Source organism: Herpailurus yagouaroundi, unplaced genomic scaffold (genome assembly GCF_014898765.1).
Source record: "Herpailurus yagouaroundi ecotype Mexico unplaced genomic scaffold, PumYag 29, whole genome shotgun sequence".
NCBI lineage: Eukaryota > Metazoa > Chordata > Mammalia > Carnivora > Felidae > Herpailurus > Herpailurus yagouaroundi.
Window position 1 is genome coordinate 50,406,352 of NW_024412377.1, and position 22,142 is coordinate 50,428,493.

Consider the following 22,142-nt stretch of genomic DNA (forward strand, 5'->3'; position numbering starts at 1 on the left):
TGTTTAGTAAAGACTTGAAACATAGTCTTAAACACTTCGAATTAGGTAAAAAATCTAAACAAAGTTCATTTTCTCTTCATTTTCCTTTGTGCTAGTCCATGGCCATGTGTGTGGTGAATAGTCCTTCACACGCACTTGCACACTCAAATTTCACTATGCTCTGGAGAGACCACTGGATGGGAGAGACTAAAAATATCGTTGAGCTTTCATTTTCCAATCGCAACAGCTGTCATTCAGATCAACACTTCCCTCACCACCCCCACCACTGGTTTAAAAAGTTTTTAAATCTCCTGCAAAAGAAAAACACAACTGAGATGTTGCAGCAAGAGTGGGGAGTTTCCAGGCCAGTTTTTGACAAAAAGCCTGTAAGCAGAGAGATTAGTTAAGCATTGGACACCAAAGCACTTATGCCCCAAAGCATTTCTGGTTCCTGATACCTCCGGCTTCTGCACAGCGACTACACGACGGGAGGGCAGCCGTGGTCAGGGCCCAAAGCCCATCCAAGGTGGGAAGTTTTTAGAAGACCCCTTGACACTAAGCTTGGATTTCAAAGAGATGCATCATCAACGGCAGGGCAAAGTTACTGTAAACCCATCCCACCTTGCCCCAAACCAGGAGACTTTGGGCCCCCGACTGGCCCTCAGGAGGCTTTACACTCAGATTCCCACAGCTTGAGCTGGCCAGGTAATCTCAATTTGTGAAACAGTGTAAGGTGATACCCAGCTGGTAGTGTACCCAGGTACCTCGCGGAGCAAACCCAAAGCATCTCAGGGGCAGGTCTATCTATGCCAGGCCTTGGTTACCCCTACAAATAACTTTACAAAGGAAGGAAGGCAAGCAAACAAAGATTAGCAGAAACACAAGGAAACACAATGTAACAAAATGCAGCAGAACCAATAGAAAGCAGAAACATACCAGCACCCTGCCCAGACTTGGAAAAGTGTCAGGCGGACTGAAATACCACCAAAATTACCATGCTTAAAGAAACAAATGACAAACTGATAACATCTGCAGGAAACAGGTATATTATCAAAAATGGATTATATTGTAGGAAACTATAAGATTTGTCACAGCAAATTCGAAAACCAGAGTTTTTATAAATAAATAGTAAAATAACAAATGTTAAATACTCAGTGAATGGGCTTAACAGCAGATTGGATAAAACATAAGGAGAAGTAATGAACTGATAAACTAGAAGGGTTTTAGGTATAAAATTATATTTAATTGTCCATATAAATTATATACAATATAATATACTGGATATGAATTAGAATACACTATCCAGGATGAAACATAGAATAGTAAATAAAGAGAGAGTGAGACACAAGGAGGATATAGTGAGAAATGTAACATACATTTGATCAAGGGCTTAGAAGGAAAAGAGAGAGAGAATGAGGCAGAGGAAATGTTTGAGGAGAAAATCACTGGAATTTTCCAGAACTGAAGAAACACATTAATCTACGATCAAAAAGATCTAGGGAACCCCCCCAAAATAATTTCCTTTAATCTGCTAAGAGAGTAAATCCTAGAAGTTCTCATCACAAAGGAAAAATTTTTTTTAATTATATGAGGAGATGGATGTTCAGTAAACTTACTGTGGAAACCACTTCCTGATACACAGGAATGCCAAGTCATTATGCTATATATACACTTAAATTTATAGTGTTTAAGTCAATTCTATATCAATAAAATAGAAGGAAGGGAGAGGGTGAGGGGCTGAGCGAAAAAAAATCTGCAACTAGAGGCATGATAGTAAAATTGCAAAAGAACAAAGGCAAAGAGATAAACCTCAAGTAGCCAGAGAAAAAAAACACAAGTTACCTTTAAGAAAGAGCATGGCAATTAGCCTGGCCCCTAACAGCTAGCTGTTTTCCCCACAGCAAGAACGGAAGGCAGAAGACAGTATACCGGTATCTTCGGTGTATCAAATGAAACCAATTGTCAAACAAAATCTGCACCCAGTGAAAACCCAGCTAAACCTGAGAGGATTTACCACCAGCAGGTTCTCACTGCAGGAACTCTGTCGCTGTGCTTCAGGCAGAAAGACAACGGTACTGGGGAAAAGATCTGAGATGCAAGAAAGTTAGCAAAGCAAAGATAGTAGAGAATGCGGTGGAATAAAATAAGCATAGACTGCATGAAATGTAATGACAATTTCTGGTGGGGGAAACAGGATTAATTTAAGGTATTAGACAACAGCAGCATGGGAGTTGAACTAGGGGAAATGGAGAAGGGAATGAAAGGTTCTGGTGTGCAGTTTCCTTGTGCTGTCTGTGCAGGAGAGGGTGGAGGTTCTCATGACTTCCAGACTCAGATACGTTAATTATGCAGGTTGTGATTTCTAAGGTGGATTCGATTGGAAGGGCTGCCATAACAAACCGTCACATGCTGACTGGCTGGAAACAACAGAAATTTACTTTCTCACAGTTCTGAAGGCTAGAAGTCCCAAATCCAGATGTTGGCAGGGCCAAGCACCCTCTGAAGGCTCTTGCCTTCAGAATCTTTCCTTGGCAGCTCCAGGGTTGTGGCACAAGTACCTCCGATCTCCACCTCTGCCTTCCCATGGCCATCTCTCTCCTGTGAGTTTCTGTCTCCCCTTCTTGTACAGACAGCAGCCATACTGCATCAGCACCCGCTCTAATGACTTCATCTTAACTTGATTACATCTTCAAGATCCTATTTGCAAATCAGGTCACACTCACAGGTAGCAGGGGTTAGGACTTCCATACGATTGGGGGGTGGGGAGGGGGGTGGACATAATCCAACACATAAATAATGTGACAATGAAAATTGTAGAACTAGAGTATATTATTTCCAAACTAATAGAAGAAAATGAATTGAATAATTACTATGAATACTGAAGATTAAAAATAATATTGATACCAAAACCTAACAAGAACAGCATGAGAAAGGAATATCACAGGATACATATACATATATATATATATTCCATTATGTATATATTTATATTCCATTATATATATATATATATATATATATATATATATATATATACACACACACACTATTCAGCCATAAAAAGAATGAAATCTTGCCATTTAGAATGACATGGATGGAGCTAAAGAATATAACCCTAAGCAAAATAAGTTAAAGACAAATGCCATATGATTTCACTCATATGGAATTTAAGAAACAAAACAAAGGGGAAAAAAAAAGAGACAAACCAAGAAAGAAACGCTTAACTCTGGAGAGCAAACTGATAGTTACCAGAGGGGAGGGGGCTGGAAATCGTGAGGGGTGAAATATGGGCTGGAGATTGAGAGCACACTTCTCATGATTAGCACTGAATACTGTATGGAATTGTTGAATCACTATATCATACACCTGAAACTAATTATAACACTGTATGTTAACTCTACTGGAATTAAAGTTAAAAACTTAATTAAAATGAAAACATAAAAATAAAATAAAACGTATTGAGATTTGTTTTGTGGTTCACTGTATGATCTATTCTGGAGAACGTTACATGTGCACGTGGAAAAAACATGCATTCTGCCCCTATGGCTGTCTCACATCTGGACATTACTGTTAAATCCTTGGCAGGCTGCTAGACCATTGCTTGCCCCAAACAGGACCTTAGGCTCTCCCTGTCTGCTTGGCAAGAGGCTGCCACTTTAATGGACAGTGCTGCAGATCCGGAGGCAGCAACAATGTTACTGACTTTCATGGCCTGGCCCACCCACGGTGAACTGCCATCACAGAACTGGGGCTCCGCCATGGGGTGGGAGCAGCTCAGGCAACAATGTCACAGATTCATATTGTTCTCACCCAAAGTTCGTGAGATTTCATCAGTGTGTGCTATGCATCTGATCAATTTCCAAAGCACTGAAATTGTTGTCTTTGAACTTTTGACCAGCTTAATAGTTGTTTTTTAGGACAAGATTTGTCAACCTTCTCACTCCACCATACCAGAAGTTGGAAGTCTAAAAACATAATCTTGAGGGGCACTTGGGTGGCTCAGTCAGTTAGGCGTCCAACTTTGGCTCAGGGCATGATCTCATGGTTTGTGGGTTCGAGCCCTGCATCAGGCTCTATGTTGACAGCTTGAAGCCTGGAGCCCGCTTTGGATTCTGTGTCTCCCTCTCTCTCTGCCCCTCCCCCGCTCACATTCTCTCTCTCTCTCTCTCTTTCTCTCTCTCTCTCTCACTCTCAAAAATAAATAAACATTAAAATTTTTTAAAAGTAAAAATTAAAAAAATAAAAACATAATTTTGAATGAAATAACTAAGGTGCAGAAAAGTACATCCAATATAATAATTCTACATATTTATTTCTAAGTACAGGTAAAACTAAACTACCTGGTTTAGGGATGAGTGTATAAGTGGTAATACTATGAAGAAAAGTAGGTAAATGATTATCATATAAATGAGGATAATAGTTACCCCTAGGCTGTGGCTGGGAATGGATACATGGAGTACAAGGAGAGTTTCTAGGAGGCCACTACTATTCTAGTTCTTGACTTGGATGGTAGTTAACAAACGTCGCTCTATAACCATTCCCTAAAGAATATATATAGTTTTATGCATGTTTCTTTATGTATGCTATACTTTACAATAAGACTTGGATAAAACATACCATTAATTTGTTAATTTATTCGATAAATATTTATTGAGCAACTTTAGTGTAAAAGACACTGTTCCAGACAACGAGTATATAGTAATAGAAAGACAGATACGGGGGCGCCTGGGTGGCGCAGTCGGTTAAGCGTCCGACTTCAGCCAGGTCACGATCTCGCGGTCCGTGAGTTCGAGCCCCGCGTCGGGCTCTGGGCTGATGGCTCAGAGCCTGGAGCCTGTTTCCGATTCTGTGTCTCCCTCTCTCTCTGCCCCTCGCCCGTTCATGCTCTGTCTCTCTCTGTCCCAAAAATAAATAAACGTTGGGAAAAAAAAAAAAATTGAAAGACAGATACGGTCTCTATCCTTATGGGGCTCACAGTATAGTGGGAAGATAGCAAAAAGTTAAGTCCCCCAAAAAGATACTTTCAGATGCAATAAAGAGTATGAAAACCAGGGTGGTGGGTAGAGGGAGGCAATGAAAATGAGGGCCATGAGCCTGATTTGTCAGAGCAGGTCTCTCGGAGGAGATGACATTTGAGCCAAGAACTGAAGAACAAGAAGGAGAGGCCCATATAAAGATTTGGAGCAAGTGCCTCCCACGGAGAGAAGATAATAAGTTCAGAGCTCTGAAAAGTCTGGAGAAGGAGAAAGTGACATGAGAGGAACTTGCAAGCTGACATCCATCATCTGAAGGATTTGCTTTGGAGGAACTCAAGGAAGTAGAGTGAGGGGCTGCAAACCAAGGGAGGCTCAATTCTGCTCGAGGGAAGGCAGGACTCAAAGTAGACTGATTATATTTTGCAGTGAGGCTGCAGGGGCCAGCAGCATTTTTTTTTTAACATTTATTTATTTTCAGGAGACAGAGACAGAGCGCGAGTGGGGGAGGGACAAAGAGGGAGACACAGAATCTGAAGCAGGCTCCAGGCTCTGAGCTGTCAGTGCAGAGCCCGATGTGGGGCTCAAACCCATCAACCATGAGATCATGACCTGAGCTGAAGTTGGACACTTAACCAACTGAGCCACCCAGGCACCTCCAGCAGCATTTTTAACAATCATCATTTTAACTGTGTAACATGTGAAAGCAATTCTGCACCTCTTCTTTTTTGGAAAAGCATTTCAATTTCAGGAATGTTGGCTGTAGGATGTCATCTATTTCAGTAAAATGTTTCTTTGCCTTTTACTGTACAGCAAACCATGGTGCAGGGTTAAAACTGACAAAAGGAAACAAAATGACAAAGGGCCGCCCAGACTTTATGAATGACTTTGGATGGGCATGCTGGTTACGACCCCAAATCACAATTTTCTTTTGTAGAAAGGAAGATGCGGATTAAATCTTAGAACATGTTTGCGTGTCTTTTTCACATTCGTGTACCAGGTAACCAAGTTCAGACTGAACTGATTGCATAATACGTTTGCGATATAGAACTGTCCATACTTACAGTGTTTTTGTAAACATAAACTCCAATTTGTTGTCTTTTTTATATCTGTTTATGTAACATTTAAGGAAAGATGAACCAGAGTTTAAAAAAAAAAAAAGTTTATTTAGAGGCTCCGGGGTGGCTCAGTCAGTTAAGCCACCAACTGACTCTTGATTTCGACTCAGGGCATGATCTCACTATTCATGAATTTAAGCCCTGAGTCGGGCTCTGTTCTGACAGCACGGAGTCTGCTTGGGATACTCTCTCTCTCTCTCTCTCTCTCTCTCTCTCTGCCCCTTTCCCATTCACATGCTCTCTCCCTAGCTCTCTCTCTCTCTCTCAAAATAAATAAGCAAACTTTAAAAAAATTAAAAAAGAGTTTATTTAGAAGGCAACATAACAAAAACAAATTGTACCACTGTGGTTTTCTTTTAATACAAGACTCATGATGGGAAGCTGCAGCCAGTCTTGAGGAATGCGTTTCTCTAGAAAGTTGGGTTTCTTAAAAAACAGCATGTGTGAAGCACACATGATTAACAAAGATTCCCTTTGAGGCAGAAAAAAAAGCCTTTTCCCCCAATTAATTATACACAAATATTTATCCTGCTTTATTTTCCATCATCAAAAAAGGGAAATAACTCAAATGTTCATAAACAGATGAATGGATAAACTAATAGCAGTAGATCCAAAGAACATTACTCAGCCAAAAAAAAAAAAAAAAGGCTGAGCTAACTCATAGAATATCATTGATGGATCTCAAAGTAATTATGAAACATCAAAGAAATCACATACAAAAAAGAGTCAACATTTTAGGATTCCAATCATATAAATTGTAGAACATGAAAAGGTACCTATTGTAAGTGGCAGGCTTATCATTTCTATGTAGAAAGGATGGGGTGGCAATCTGGTTGAGGGCAAGTTTTGGGAGACAATTTTAAACTACTTGTACATAGCATTTCCCAGACTGAGGGTTGGCAAGGGGACATTAAAACTCCCTAAAATAATACCCCTGAGGTCACCAGTGGGTAATACTTAAAGACATTGTCAGCACCCAGCACCTAGCTCCCCAGAGTCAATATGGGTTCTAACTCCTCTTAGCCGGTTCTTCAGGTTTTTTTTTTTTTTTAATCCTATGAGCCATGTGTATTAATAGAATAAATACCTTTTTTGGTTTAACTTACACAAAGTTGGTTTCTATTACTTGCACCACAGAAGGCTGATATGGTGGGGACCCGGGCACCCGATGGGATGAGGTGATCTTTAAAGTCCCTTTCGATGCTGTGGTTCTAAGATAAGCACAAATAGAATTAAACCTCTCTCAAAGGAATCAATAGTTATAGATGTGCTGGGGAGACAATACTTGACTTGGTATCTCAAACAGATATGTTGGCTGTAGACACTTTAAGACAGTGAAATAAAGTATAATTTGCAGCCTTGGGGATATAGTTCCAGAAACTGGCTCAAAGTACACTTACTAGTGACACTCAGCAAAATTTGGAAGGAGACTCTGCCAGAATACCATCATCCATTCCATTGAGAATGATGTCAACACATAATAAAATAATTGAGTGAATGTTGCGGGGAGCAGGAATCTGTAAACATAAAGAGGATAATGGAATCATAAACATTAATCAGCATCAGGAACAAACAGGGCTAAAGGAAACCTGAAGAATTCTCTAACAGGATTCAAGTAACTCTTTCGCCAGAAAATAACCATACTTCATATATCTGATTGTCATTCCTATATGTGGTGTATCGTATGTATATTGGGAAATCTTCTAATGTCTGCTCACTGTGGTTTGGATCTCAGCTTAGGTATAGTAATGAACACTGAGGGGAAGAAAGCATATTTTTATTCTGAATTGGAGTGGGTAGGTGGTAAGAGTATATAGTTCTACTAAATTTGGCATAGAAAAACGTTTCTATTGATTCAAAATCAACTTCTTTATGAAAATTTCTTCTGAAAAGCAATCCCCCTAGTTGTTTTTTTTGGTTTTTTTTTTGTTTTTTTTTTTTTGCAGATAAGAGCAGTGTTTCAGGCAAGACAAAAAGCATTCTGTTCCGTTGAAACTGACCCCTCAGCTTTTGGGCTTCTAATGGCAAATTAAATTCACCTCAGCAAGGAAATTAAATCACAAAAAAATAACTTTTGTAATGCGGGAAATAGCTGGTGGATTGATCTTTATGAATTTCCTTATTTCTTTACCTTATAAGGGTTTTTCTTAATGGCAGCACCAGCATTAAGAAAACAAAACACATTTGATAGAAATTCTTTGTCTTCCCTTTTTAAATTATTTAGTAACATTGGGTAGCTAAGAAATTGTCTGTGCTCCTATAAAACTCCCTATGCTAATTGTGGCCAGCAAATTAGTAATTATAACTGATTATACAAAGCAGGAAAGGGCCACACTAATGCTAGGGAGTAAAACGTGCAATTAGATGGCTCAGCTTTAGACGTCTTCACTCTGAATCTCTGTGAAGAATGAAGAAGAAAGCTCTGTACCAAAATTGAAGGGGACCAGTTTTCTGATTGTGTCCTAGGGGATTTGGATAAAGCTCAAGCAATTTGAAGCATACCCTCAGGTTGTACTCAGCAGAATTCCTGACCTCTGCCACATCCTATCTATCATAAGCCTTTATCAGGAGAAGATGCCAAATCACAAGCCATTTGGTGGCATATAATTGCTTCGACATTGACAGCAGAGGAGTATATATCATCTCCTCTGTTAAAAAGGGAGTGAGTGTTTCAAATGGAAGAAGACTGACTATAAAAGCAAATTTAAATAAACACAAAAAGGAAGCTAAACCAATACTAAATGGAAAGGAATATCAACATAAAATGAAAGCTTAAATACAGATTGAGAAAACAATAATGTATGATTTCTAATCAGACTCTTTATGGTCTATTAGAAATATTGAAGAATCAAGAGTTGAAAGAATCAAGAGTTGAAAGGAAGGAAGGAAGGAAGGAAGGAAGGAAGGAAGAAACTTAGAACAGCTTATGGAATCTTGGACTGATTTTAGATGGTGTATAAAGTATTGTGGTTGGTTCACAGATACAAAATTAAATAATACGGATCCATCAGTCTCAATTCTTTTGCTTACATCAAGAGGGAAGTCTCAGGGCTAGTCTGTCTTCAATTTCTCTTTAACACCTCCAAAACTCCCTTTAAAAAGGAAAAACAGAGCAGATTACAGGCTCTGAGCCTTAGGCAGACAATAACATCTACTCAAATTTAACTACATTATGTTGTTTTTATTACATCTATTTTTGTGGTTACTCTATTTATGGCAAGTGAACTGGTTTCCATTTGTAATCGGCCTATAAATTATTTTCTTTATTTACATTTTTAAAAACCGAGTCAACTTAAGGACAAACATTAGATAAATTAGAGTACTGGGTGCAAAAACAGAAAACCAGTAATGGGTTCAATGAAGTTGGGCAAAAATGTTATAATGGCCCTGAAATGACTTCAGTTAAGAAAACATTAGCTTAAAATCACAGACTGTTAGAGCTAGAGGTGAGTCGGAGCTAGCAATCCAAATCCCCTCATTTTACAGGAGGAGACCAAGACAGAGAGGGCGCGGTTTGCCAGGAACTGTCATCACAGTTTGTAATGGCAGAGCCAAGCTTTCATCTAAGCCTGTTGCCACGTCCACCACTGCTTTGCCACTATTTAATTTGTAGCCTTCTCAAAAGCTATATGTGTTGGAATTGGCGAGATGTGTCCAGTCCATAATGGTGTCAAAGTGAGAAGGCAGGCCACAAAGGAATTTAGATTTGCTAACGCAGAGCAAACTTGTGCAACTTGCAAAACTACAGTGACATCTAGTGGTATTGTTTGATAATGTAACTCGATGCAACCCTTGCTTTGAGAAGGCTTCTCTTTAAAAAGCAAACATTTTATATGTAGAATATCCCTGTTTGAGTTTGTTTTCTCATGAATAGATGTATTTTTAACAAGAATACAACATAAAAGTTGTGTCCTTGCGCAGCATAACAGAGGCACGTGTTGATCGTTTGTCCTATCATTGACGATGTTAATTTTGACTGTTTGGCTAAAATGCTATCAGCCAGTTACCGTCCTTTCTTTTCTAATCAATAAGTGATTTGTGGGACAATATTTCCAAGCTTTGTAAATATCTTTTTCTTCAAACTTTCATCTACTGGCTTTTGTATCCATTGATAATCCTTGCCTGAATTCTTCATTATTATAATGGTTACGAAATGGTCATTCTCTAGTTCTGTCATCATTTTACTGAAAGAATAACTTTCCGTCTTATTTATTTTGTATATATTTATTAGTATGGACTCATGAATTATAATATCATCTATAATCTACATAACATATTATATTTATTGATATCCAATATGGCTGTCATAATTAGAGCAGATATGTAAAATTTCTCTAGGGTCTCAATCAAGTATGTCCTCTCTCACCTCTGGGTATTTGCTCTTGCTGTTCCCTCTCATTTGAAGACCTCTTCCCAATAGATAATAGTAGGTAAGAATTCATGAGTATATTCATGTATGTATTACATAGTAGATATTTCATATAAAGTATTATATAGAGTATAGATTATATATTCATGTATAGGTTACAGACTATAATCTATATATACTCAATACATTATGTATAGGTTTATACTATACATTATCTATCACTATTGTTATTTATTCTATTCAAAAATACAAATGTCATGAAAGTCAAAAAGTATGAGGAATTGTTCTAATTATAAGGAGACTTCAGAAATGTAACAACGCAATGCAATGCATAATCCTGGATTAGATTCTGCACAGGGTGTGGGAAAGGAGTTGTAGACAGCTGTAAAGGACATTAATGGGCTAACTGATGAAATCTGAATAATCCTATGATTTAGATACTCTGGATTAAATAATAATACTATACTAGTGTTAAATATCCTCTTTTGATCATTTTACTGTGATTATGTAAGAAAATGTTCTTGCCTTAGAAACTGCACACTAAAATATTTAGGGATAAAGCAGCACTATGTCTGAAGCTTATTCTTAAGTGGTTCAAAAAATAATGTGTGTGTGTGTGTGTGTGTGTGTGTGTGTGTGTGTGTTGAGAGAGCAAATGTCAAGAAAATGCAGCAAGATTGTAACAATCAGTCAATCTAGGTGAAGGACACACAGAAGTTCTTTGTACTATTCAAATAACTTTTCTGTAAGTTTGAAATTACATCAAAATAAAGTTACCCTAAAAGGGAAAATAAAGTTTTGTGACATTTTAATGTCTTATTTATTGAAAAACAAATGAAAAAAGAGCAAAGCAAATCAGTAAATTCGTACCTAGCAGCTTGAGAATTTCAAAGTCTCAGCTACTAAGTTTCTTTCCACTGCTGCATACAGTTTGAAGTAAAGCCCCACTCTTTTCATTAGGGAATTATCATGCTAGTCAAGGAAATCTATTATAAATTACTAGTTTAAATTCCCCAGATGTCTGAAGAATTCCTCAAAGGCACACATATTTTTATAAAAGCTCACACATTTAATATCATCACACACAAAGGACTTTTATCCAGGTTGGGTTCTGGCATTGAACCAACCAGCTGTGATTACCCTTAATTTGGAATAGAAGAAGCTATGAGGGAAAAAAAAATGCTCTGAAATATAATTTTCATCTTAAAAGGAAGAGGAAGTGGTAAAGATGCAGTTGGAGAAAGGGACTCACTGGGTGTGGGAGGAAGTTGCTGGGAATATTGTAGAGAGAGAAAAATCAAAATACAAAAAAAATCTCAGGATTTGGATAGAATCACAGTTGTCAGACTTACTAGCTGTGTGGTCTGTGGGATTAATTTATTTAACCACTAGAACCTCAGTCTCTTGCCTGTAGAATTGAGCTATTCCCAGTGAGTAATCTATACCTGGCACTCACTGTAAGTATTGACTGACCTCTAAGTCCTGGGCCAAGCAGGATGTGATAGTAGATAAATGGATAATGTCTGGCTGCTGGGGCATCCCGATCTCTTGCCTGCACCACCACAGCCTCTTAACAGGGTTCTACCATCCACTTTTGTGAATCCTTCCAATTCATTTTCCACACAACAGCAGAATGACCTTCCTAAAAGATAGTCTTCAGCTCCATGCCTAAACTTCCTAATGTGGTACACTGGCCCCTTTGTCACCTCATGGCCTTGTCCCCGAATATCTCTCTAGGCTCTCTTTCTCCAGTCTCTAAGCTCTACTACTGGCTAATAGACCTTTGTGCAATGATATATAGGTTCTATCTATACCTTGAAGGTCCAGTATGGCAGCCACTAGCCACACATGGCTATTGAGCACTTGAAATGTGGTTAATGTGACTGAGAAACTGAATTTTTAATTTTTGAAATTTCATTTAAATTTATTTATTTTTTCTGCTTTATTTTATTTTAATTTATTTTGATTTTATTTTTTATTTTTTAAAATTTACATCCAAATTAGTTAGCATATAGTGCAACAGTGATTTCAGGAGTAGATTCCTTAGTGCCCCTTACCCATTTAGCCCAACCCCCCTCCCACAACCCCTCCAGTAACCCTCAGTTTGTTCTCCATATTTCAGTCTCTTATGTTTTGTTCAGTCTCTTATGTCTTATGTTTTGTCCCCCTCCCTGTTTTTATGTTATTTTTGTTTCCCTTCCCTATGTTCATCTTAAAGTCCTCAGATGAATGAAGTCATATGATTTTTGTTTTTCTCTGACTAATTTCACTTAGCATAATAGCCTCCAGTTCCATCCACATAGTTGCAAATGGCAAGATTTCATTCTTCTACATTGCCGAGTAATACTCCATTGTATATGTATACCACATCTTCTTCATCCATTCATCCATCGATGGACAGTTGGGTTCTTTCCATACTTTGGCTATTGTTGATAGTGCTACTATAAACATGGGGGTGCATGTGTCCCTTTGAAACAGCACACCTGCATCCCATGGGTAAATGCCTAGTAGTGCAATTGCTGGGTCGTAGAGTAGTTCTATGTTTAGTTTTTTGAGGAACCTCCATACTGTTTTTCAGAGTGGCTGCTCCAGCTTGCATTCCCACCAACAAAGCAAAAGAGATCCTCCTTCTCCACATCCTCGCCAATATTTGTTGTTGCCTGAGTTGTTAACGTTCGCCATCTTGACAGGTGTAAGGTGGTATCTCATTGTGGTTTTGACTTGTATTTCCCTGATGATGAGTGATGTTGAGGAAATTTCATTTAAATTTAAATAGCCACATGTGGCTAGTGGGTACCATATTGGACACAACAGACACGTGAAGTTTCTTTAGGTTCCCAACCAACTAAACCTCTCTTGCCTCTGGGTCTTTGCCCTTTTGCTATTCTCTCTCATTCAAAGACCTACCTTCTCTTTGTCCTTTGTCTCAGCCTAAACATCACTTGTTAAATGCTTTTATAGAACAGGATGCACATAATCTTTGCCACTGACAAAATTTTAACCATCTTTAATTTGTGAAAGTAAGGCTATATTTCAAAGCAATGATAACACTTTAACTGTGCCTTTTGATTTCCACTGACAGATGTGCAAGGTGTTTTTCTTTTTGCCCTTGGCTATTCATTAATCCAATGAGTAGGGGGTGTCACTGAGTGGTCATAGGTCATGATTCATGCCATCAATGTGTTTTTTTGGCTTTCACATTTTTAAAATGGAGCCAAAATTTTAAATGGAAGAGACCTCATTAAAAATCTTCATTCCCAGATGCTCTGGAAAAAAAACAGAACATCTGGATGCACATTCACTTCTACTCAGCAATAACCAGCTAGACTCTTTCCAAAATGGTCATCACTAGCCACATATGGCTATTTAAATTTAAATTAATAAAAATTAAATAAAATTCAAAATTCAATTCCTCAGTCACACTAGCCACATTTCAAGTGCTCAAGTCACACATGGCTAAAGGCTACTATCCAGTTGGACAGGGCAGCTACAGAACATTTCGATCAACATAGAATGTTCTATTGAGCTACATTTCCTAGAGTGTAGTTAGGAGGCAGGGAGTAGATGCCAGCTTAAGGGGCAGGAGCTCCTAAGCTACTATTGAGTATTTTTTTTAAATGTTTATTTATTTAATTTTGAGAGGGAGAGAGAAAGAATGTACAGAGGAGGGGCAGTGAGAAAGGGAGAGAGAATCCCAAACAGGCTCCACACTGTCAGGGCAGAGACAGACATGGGGCTCCAACTCACAAACCAAGAGATCATAACCTGAACCGAAATCAAGAGTCAAGACACTTAACCAACTGAGCTGCCCTAGGTTTCTTATTGAATATCACAGTGGGAATGGACCTAGATTTTCTGATATTTCCCAAGAACTCAAGAATCCAGATTTTTTATGTGAAACCTCCCAATTTGTAAATGCTAGCTCAAATGTTTTAGAAATATTGTCTAAGCAAAACAAAGCAAGTTTTGTCGGTCAGATTGATCGCCTAGGTGCCAATTTGCCAGCTCTGAGCCCAAAGTTTGGCAGAGGCATCAGAGATCAGCGTGCCTGAGGTTGAGAATACAAAGGTTCAGTGTTGGACAGGCTGGGATGGGGGCAGGGATGCATGGGAGGTACACCCATGGCCTTTTAGAAATCAATCTTCCACCGCCAGCAGCATAAAACACAGAGGCTCCCATCTTCCAAGTTCACTTTTTTGTGAGTTGTGCAACATAGCTCATAATAACAAAAATATAAGTGCCCCTTAAATTTTCAGCTGTGCTTCATCTTTTCTAAGGGAGAGGGAAAGAATTTCAGAGTAAGTTTGGAAAGACTAGTGGGTTTTGGAAAAGATTTATTGAACTAGAAAGAAAATGGGAATTTATAACGCTTATAAGGTTATCTCTCAGTGATGTAATACTTCTCTTGGGAAGGAAGTAGTTTTATATTTTAAAATTCTCTAAACCAAGACTTGACTCTCCAGTCCCAAACACTGTCCATCTGTTCCTGCAAACAGTGTGATCGCATGGTCTGGACCATTGGATGGGATCATTATAACCACAAAGAGAGCATTTTCCTAATAAATAGCACAAGGACATTTTTTAAAGAATTTCATTTATTTTTTAAGGGGTGCCTGGGTGGCTCGGTTGGTTGGGCGTCTGACTTCAGCTCAGGTCATGATCTCACCATCCGTGGGTTCAAGCCCCATGTCAGGCTCTGTGCCAACAGCTCAGAGCCTGGAGCCTGCTTCTGATTCTCTGTCTCCTCTCTCTCTCTCTCTCTCTCTCTCTGCCCCTTCCCCGCTCATGCTCTGTCTCTCTCTCTCTCTCTCTCTCTCTCTCTCTCAAGTAAAATAAAATCATAAATAAAAGAATAAAGAATTTTATTTTTTAAATGTTTATTTATTTTGAGAGAGAGAGAGAGAGCATGAGAGATAGAATCCCAAGGAGACTCAGCACTATCAGTATAGAGCCTGATGCAGGACTCAAATTCACGAGCCCAAGATCATGACCTGAGCCAAAATCAAGAGTTGGACACTTCCCCGACTGAGCCACCCAGGTACCCCAGCACAAGGACATTTTATAGCTAACAGTTTCCAAATTCCATATCTTGATGGGCTGTGGCTTGCCATATAGTAAGATTTATTCTGTACCCTGACTTTGATTTACTTGTTTCCCTTTTATAAAAAATTTACCAAAAAATTGATTCCAATTGATAGTTTTAAATATTATATCTCAGAAACTTTCACTGTTCTGTATTTTCACCAAAGTTCACATATAACACCTTTTAATTTAACAAAGCAGGTCTCTTGAATGCAACATAATACACATGGATATTTGGATATTGTTTTGAGGTGAGCAGAAATGATAGGAAGAACACTAGACTGGAATTCAGAAATCTAAGCACTGTTCCCAGTGCAACCGTCAACTGTGTGTGGTCTTGGACGGTTGAACAGTTGGCTCTCTTATAAAACAGGGCAGGTGATCTAGATTTCTGAAGACTGGGTTACTTCTAAAATTCTATGGTTCTTTAATTCTGTATGTTTGTGGGGGGAAAAAACTGACAATGTAAAACTGAAAATATAGTTTCAGACATTTCTAGATGGTTAATCAACCAAAACGGTCGGTAGACTAGGTCAGGTCTCACACGTGTACCTGCACTGACATGCTGGCCAGGCTTTGCTGTTCCACTGCAGAAGCACTATAAACTGCTGGAATACTTACCCATAAATGTTTCTCAGAGGCAAATGTCTTTGTGTGTATTTCTTCTCTAAGAATCATCTTCCATAAAAGCAGTAGTTCCAAAAACAAGGAACCACCCCCCTCACCAAAACAGTAGGAATATTTACCCTAGATCAAAGTTGGTTCTCGCATTTTAATGGATCATAATCAGCTGCAAAATTGATACAAAGAACAAATAGGCTCCTTCCCAAACGTACCCAGTCGGAATCCATGGGGTTGGGCCCAAGCATGATATTTTTCACAAGCTTCCTATCTCCTTCCAATGCTCAACAAAGATGGAGAAACACTGGCCCAGGTCCATGTAACAATGTGGTGATATCACTGAATGCAAACTTCACGTGTAGAATCAAACTGAAAATACATTCAAATGAGACACTTGGTCACTGATTCTGTTCAATGAATACTATAATTAAAGAAAAATGAAAATACAGATTCTACACTTTCACAAATGAACATCAGATTTATATGGTTCTCTTATATTTTTCACTTTAATCAATACAGAGGTATTTGCACTATACAATGTCATTAAATGAGCAGCCAAGTTTGCCAATAATCACAGCATCTCCTACTTGAACAGAAGTTTGATGATAATCTAATTTTTGAAAGCAGGTAGTGGCAGAGACAGGATCTGGGATGAAATCAGAAAGCCTACTTGACCCACTTCAGCTCCTGCCAACTGTTACCAGGCAGGAATGAATAACTTCATGCAGCCAGCTCTTCCAAGTTTCCAAGAGAAGCCAGAAATTGGATTTGTATGTATGAGCCTGCAATTTTTAAATGGTTGGCAACGAATTTAAATTAAAAAAAAAAAAATTCATTTAGGGGTGCCTGGGTGGCTCAGTCAGTTGAGTGTCCGACTTCGGCTCAGCTCATGATCTCATGGCTTGTGAGTTCGAGCCTCACATTAGGCTCTGTGCTGAGAGCTCAGAGCCTGGAGCCTGCTTCGAATTCTGTGTCTCCCCCTCTCTTTCTGTCCCTCTCCCACTCGCTCTGTCTCTCTCTTTAATAATTAATTAATTAATTAATTAATTAAAAAATAGTTTTAAAAATAATTAAAAAAATAAAAATTCATTTAAAAGTACACCTTTAGAAGACGGTCAAGATGTTGGAGCAGCATGGAGACCCTGAGTTTGTCTTGTCTCTGAAACACAGCCAGATCAGCACCAAACCATTTTGAATACCTAGGAAATCGATCTGAGGATTAACACAACAATCTGCATAACTTGAGCCACAGAACTCGGCAGGTACATGGTGTGGAGAGGTGAACTGGGGGAGAGAAAAGCCACAGAGGATAGGGAGCTGTTTTTGTGGAGAGAGGACAGAAAGAGAGAAAGGGAGAGAGTGTGGTGCATTGGGAAGTGCAAGAAAAGCACTCCCCTGAAAGTAGCTGGAAAGAAAGAGAGAGTAAGAGTAAAAACACTAGCAGGGGACTGAACAAGAAATCTGTTCCCCCAAACCATTGGTGGGAAGCAAGGAGAGGGTGTCAATACCACCAGGATTTTATAAACGGTGGAGCACAGAGTCTGAAGTTTTGGAGCTCAGTGCCTAGTGGTGCTCTGGTGAGGAAACAGGACGAATTCCCAGAAGCAGGCAGTGCAGTCTGAGGGGTCCATGTGCCACACAGGGAGAAGTGGTTGCCCTGTTTGGAGTGCATTTGGTAGAGGGCATATGGCCTTCCCACAGGCAAAGGTCTTGGCAGACCCCTGAAAGGTGCCATGTTTGCCGCTACTGGGACAAAGTCACCAGAGTGTGGTGAAACCTGGCGCTGGCTGTGTGTTGTGATTTGCCATAATTTCTGAACCTCTGCTGCTGCGTGATTGCAAGAAACTCTTCTGGGGCAATCCGGCACCCTGCCATTGCTCAGCAAGATCCTTCCCCCAGAGAATTGGTGCAGGTCCAAGCCACAGGGGTCTCAGAAGCATGGGGTTTTGCAACACATCCCCATCTGAGATAAAACTCTGGCGGGAGGTGCTACCTGGCAGGTGGACAGCTTGGACACGGACAGGGTGGAGGAGAGGAGTGGACGGAGGCCTGAGACAAAGAACAGATATTTGATCAAAGGTCGGTGAGAGTGCAAAGTTCCTGTGCCAGAGACTAGGGAGCTGGATGAAGCCATTTCCACCTCTCCCACACAGCTGCATGCACATCGCACTGACCCACCCCAGTAAGCTAAGCAGTGCCACCTGGTGGATAATGGAGCCCTTACACCAAGCTCCCCACCAACTGCGCCCTCCAAGCACATTCCCTAGAAGACCAGCACAAGTCACTCCACCTGCTTAGTGCACAGACTATAGAAGACTCCATACTTTCAGTCCTAGAGAAAACAGGATGTAACTTCTTTAGGTTTCATTCTGTTTTCTGGTTCCTTTATCTGTTCATTTTCTTTGCTTCCGTTTTTGCTTAAATTGTTTTATTTTTTCTTTTTTTCCCTTTCTTTCTTTTCTTCACCATTCTTGGATACAGAAAAGAGAAAATTTTATTTTTTATTACTTTATTTTTAAATGTTTTATTCTATTTCATTTTCTTTATTCATTTTATTCTATTTTATTATATATATTTTTCATTTTTAAATTTTTTCTTACTTTTTTTCTTTTCTTTCCCTTTTTTCTCTATTCTATCAAGTTTCTTTTAACAACCAGACCAAAATGCACCTAGGATCTAGCTTTATTTGATTTTTTGTTTTGTTTTTAATTTTTTAATTTTAATTTTTAATTTTATTAATTTTTTCTTCCTTCAAAATGACAAAATGAAGGAATTCACCCCAAAAGAAAGAACAGGAGAAAATGATAGCCAGGGGCTTAATCAACATACATATAAACAAGATGTCTGAACTAGAATTTAGTACCACAATAATAATACTAGCTGGGATTGAAAAAAGAATACTTTTCTGTGGAAATTAAAGAAATAAAATCTAGTCAGGACGAAATTAAAAATGCTATCACCAAGATGCAATCTCGGGTGAATGCCACGAAGGCAAGAATGGATGAGGCAGAACAGTGGATTGGTGATTAAGAAGATAAAATTATGGAGAATAATGAAGCAGAAAAAAAAAAAAGAGGGATGGGTATTGAGGAGGGCACCTTTTGGGATGAGCACTGGGTGTTGTATGGAAACCAATTTGACAATAAACTTCATATATTGAAAAAAAAAAGCAAGAAAAAAGAGGGAAACAAAGGCAAAAGGTCACAATACAAAACTTAAAGAACTCAGTGACTTATTAAAAAGGAATAACATCTAAATCATAGGAGTCCCAGAAGATGAAGAGAGAGAAAAAGGGGCAGAAGGTTTATGTGAGCAAATTATAGTGGAAGACTTTCTAATCTGGGGAAAGACACAGACATCAAAATCCAAGAAGCGCAGAAAACTCCCATTAGATTTGACAAAAAAACAACAAATCATAGTCAAATTCATGAAATATACAGACAAGGAAAGAATTATGAAAGCAGGAAGGGAAAAAATGTCCTTAACCTATAAGGGAATAAAGATCATGTTCACAGCAGACCTATCCAGAAACTTGGCAGGCCAGAAAGGAGTAGCAGGATTTATTCAACATGATGAATCAGAAAAATATGCAGTCAAGAATTCTTTATCCAGCAAGACTGTCATTCAAAATAGAAGGAGAGATAAAGAGTTTCCCAGACAAACACAAACTAAAGGAGTTCGTGACCACTAAACGCCCTGCAAGAAACTTTAAGGGGGGTATTTTGACTGGAGAAAAGACAAAACAAAACAAAACAGACCAAAAGCAACAAAGTCTAGAAAGAATCAGAGAACACCTCCAAAAACACCAATTCAAAAGGCAACACAATGGTGCTAAATTCATGTCTCAGTACTCACTCTAAGTGTCAATGGACTAAATACTCCAATTAAAAGACATAGGGTATCAGAACAGATAAGAAAACAAGACCTATATGCTGCTTACAAGAGACTCATTTTAGACCTAAAGACACCTGCAGATTGAAAGTAAGGGGATGGAAAATCATCTATCAAAAGAAAGCTAGAGTAGCCATACTTATATCAGACAAACTAGATTTTATTTTTTCAACGTTTATTTATTTTTGGGACAGAGAGAGACAGAGCATGAACGGGGGAGGGGCAGAGAGAGAGGGAGACACAGAATCAGAAACAGGCTCCAGGCTCTGAGCCATCCGCCCAGAGCCTGACGCGGGGCTCGAACTCATGGACCGCGAGATCGTGACCTGGCTGAAGTCGGACGCTTAACCGACTGCGCCACCCAGGCGCCCCCAGATTTTAAAATGAAGACTGTAACAAGAAATGAGGAAGGGCATTATATCGTAATTAAGGGGTCATCCAACAAGATGTAACAATTGTAAATATTTATGCCAACATGGAAGCACCCAAATATATAAATCAATTAATCACAAACAAGAAACTCATTGATAATAGTACCATCATAGTAGGGGACTTCAACTCCCCACTTAGAGCAATGGACAGATCATCTAAGCAGAAAATCGACAAGGAAACAATGGCTTTGAATGATACACTGGACAGATGGACTTAACAGATATAGTCAGAACATTTCATCCTAAAGCAGCAGAATACACATTCTTCTTGAGTGCACATGGAACATTCTCCAGAATAGATCACATACTGGGTCACAAATCAGCCCTCAAAAAGTAAAAAAAAATCGAGATCATACCTTGCATATTTTCAGATCACAATGCTATGAAACTCAAAATCAACCACAAGAAAAAAAATGGAAAGACAATGAACACTTGGAAACTAAAGAACATCATACTAAAGAATAAATGGGTGAATAGGTTAACCAAGAAATTAAAGAGGAAATTAAAAAGTACATGGAAGCAAATGAAAATGAAAACATTACAGTCCAAAACCTCTGGGATGCAGCAAAAGCAGTCATAAGAGGGAAGTATATAGCAATCCAGGATTTCCTAAAGAAGGAAGAAAGGTCTGAAATACAGAACCTAACCTTACACTTGAAAGAGCTGGGAAAAGAACAGCAAATAAAGCCCAAAACCAGCAGAAAAAGGGAAATAATAAAGATTAAAGCAGAAATCAATGATAGTGAAATTAAAAAACAACAATAGAACAGATCAATGAAACCAGAAACTGGATCTTTGAAAGAATTAACAACATTGATAAACCACTAGCTGGATTGATCAAAAAGAAAAAGGAAAGGACCCAAATAAATAAAATCACGAATGAAAGAGGAGAGATCACGGGGCCCCTGGGTGGCTCAGCTGGTTAAGCGTCCAGCTTCAGCTCAGGTCATGATCTCATGGTTTGTGAGTTTGAGCCCCACGTCAGGCTCTGTGCTGACAGCTCAGAGCCTGGAGCCTGCTTCAGATTCGGTGTCTCCTTCTCTCTCTGCCCCTCCCCCACTTGTGCTCTGTTTCTCTCTCTCTCAAAAATAAATGTAAAAAAAAATTTTTTTTAAAAAAGAAAGAGGAGAGATCACAACCAACACCACAGAAATACAAACAATAATAAGAGAACATAATGAACAATTATATGCCAACAAATTGGGTAATCTGGAAGAAATGGAGAAATTCCTAGAACCATATAAACTACGAAAACTGAAACAGGAAGAAATAGAAAATTTGAACAGACCGATAACCAGTAAAGAAATTGAATTAGTAATCAAAAATCTCCCAACAAACAAGAGTCAGGGTCAGATGGCTTTCCAGGGAAATTCTACCAAACATTTAAGGAAGAGTTAACACCTATTCTTTTGAAGCTGTTCCAAAAAATAGAAATGCAAGGAAAACTTCCAAACTCATTCTATGAAGCCAGTATTACCTTGATTCCAAAACCAGACAAAGACCCCACTAAAAAGGAGAACTATAGGCCAATTTCCCTGAGGAACATGGATGCAAAAATTCTCAATAAGATACTAGCAAACTGGATCAAACAATACATTAAAAGAATCATTCACCACAATCAAGTGGGATTTATTCCTGGGATGCTGGTTCAATATCCGCAAATCAATCAATGCGATAC

At 38.8% G+C, this 22,142-nt stretch overlaps 1 long non-coding RNA gene across 1 annotated transcript in view; it reads left to right on the top strand.

Moving 5' to 3' along the window:
• LOC121010081 (uncharacterized) overlaps nucleotides 1–20,273 on the top strand; it is a 34,980-nt gene extending 14,707 nt beyond the window's left edge. The window contains exon 4 of the long non-coding RNA XR_005781008.1: nucleotides 20,228–20,273. This is a non-coding gene — a long non-coding RNA (uncharacterized LOC121010081). The remainder of the gene's footprint in view (nucleotides 1–20,227) is intronic.
• Nucleotides 20,274–22,142: the final 1,869 nt, after the last annotated feature.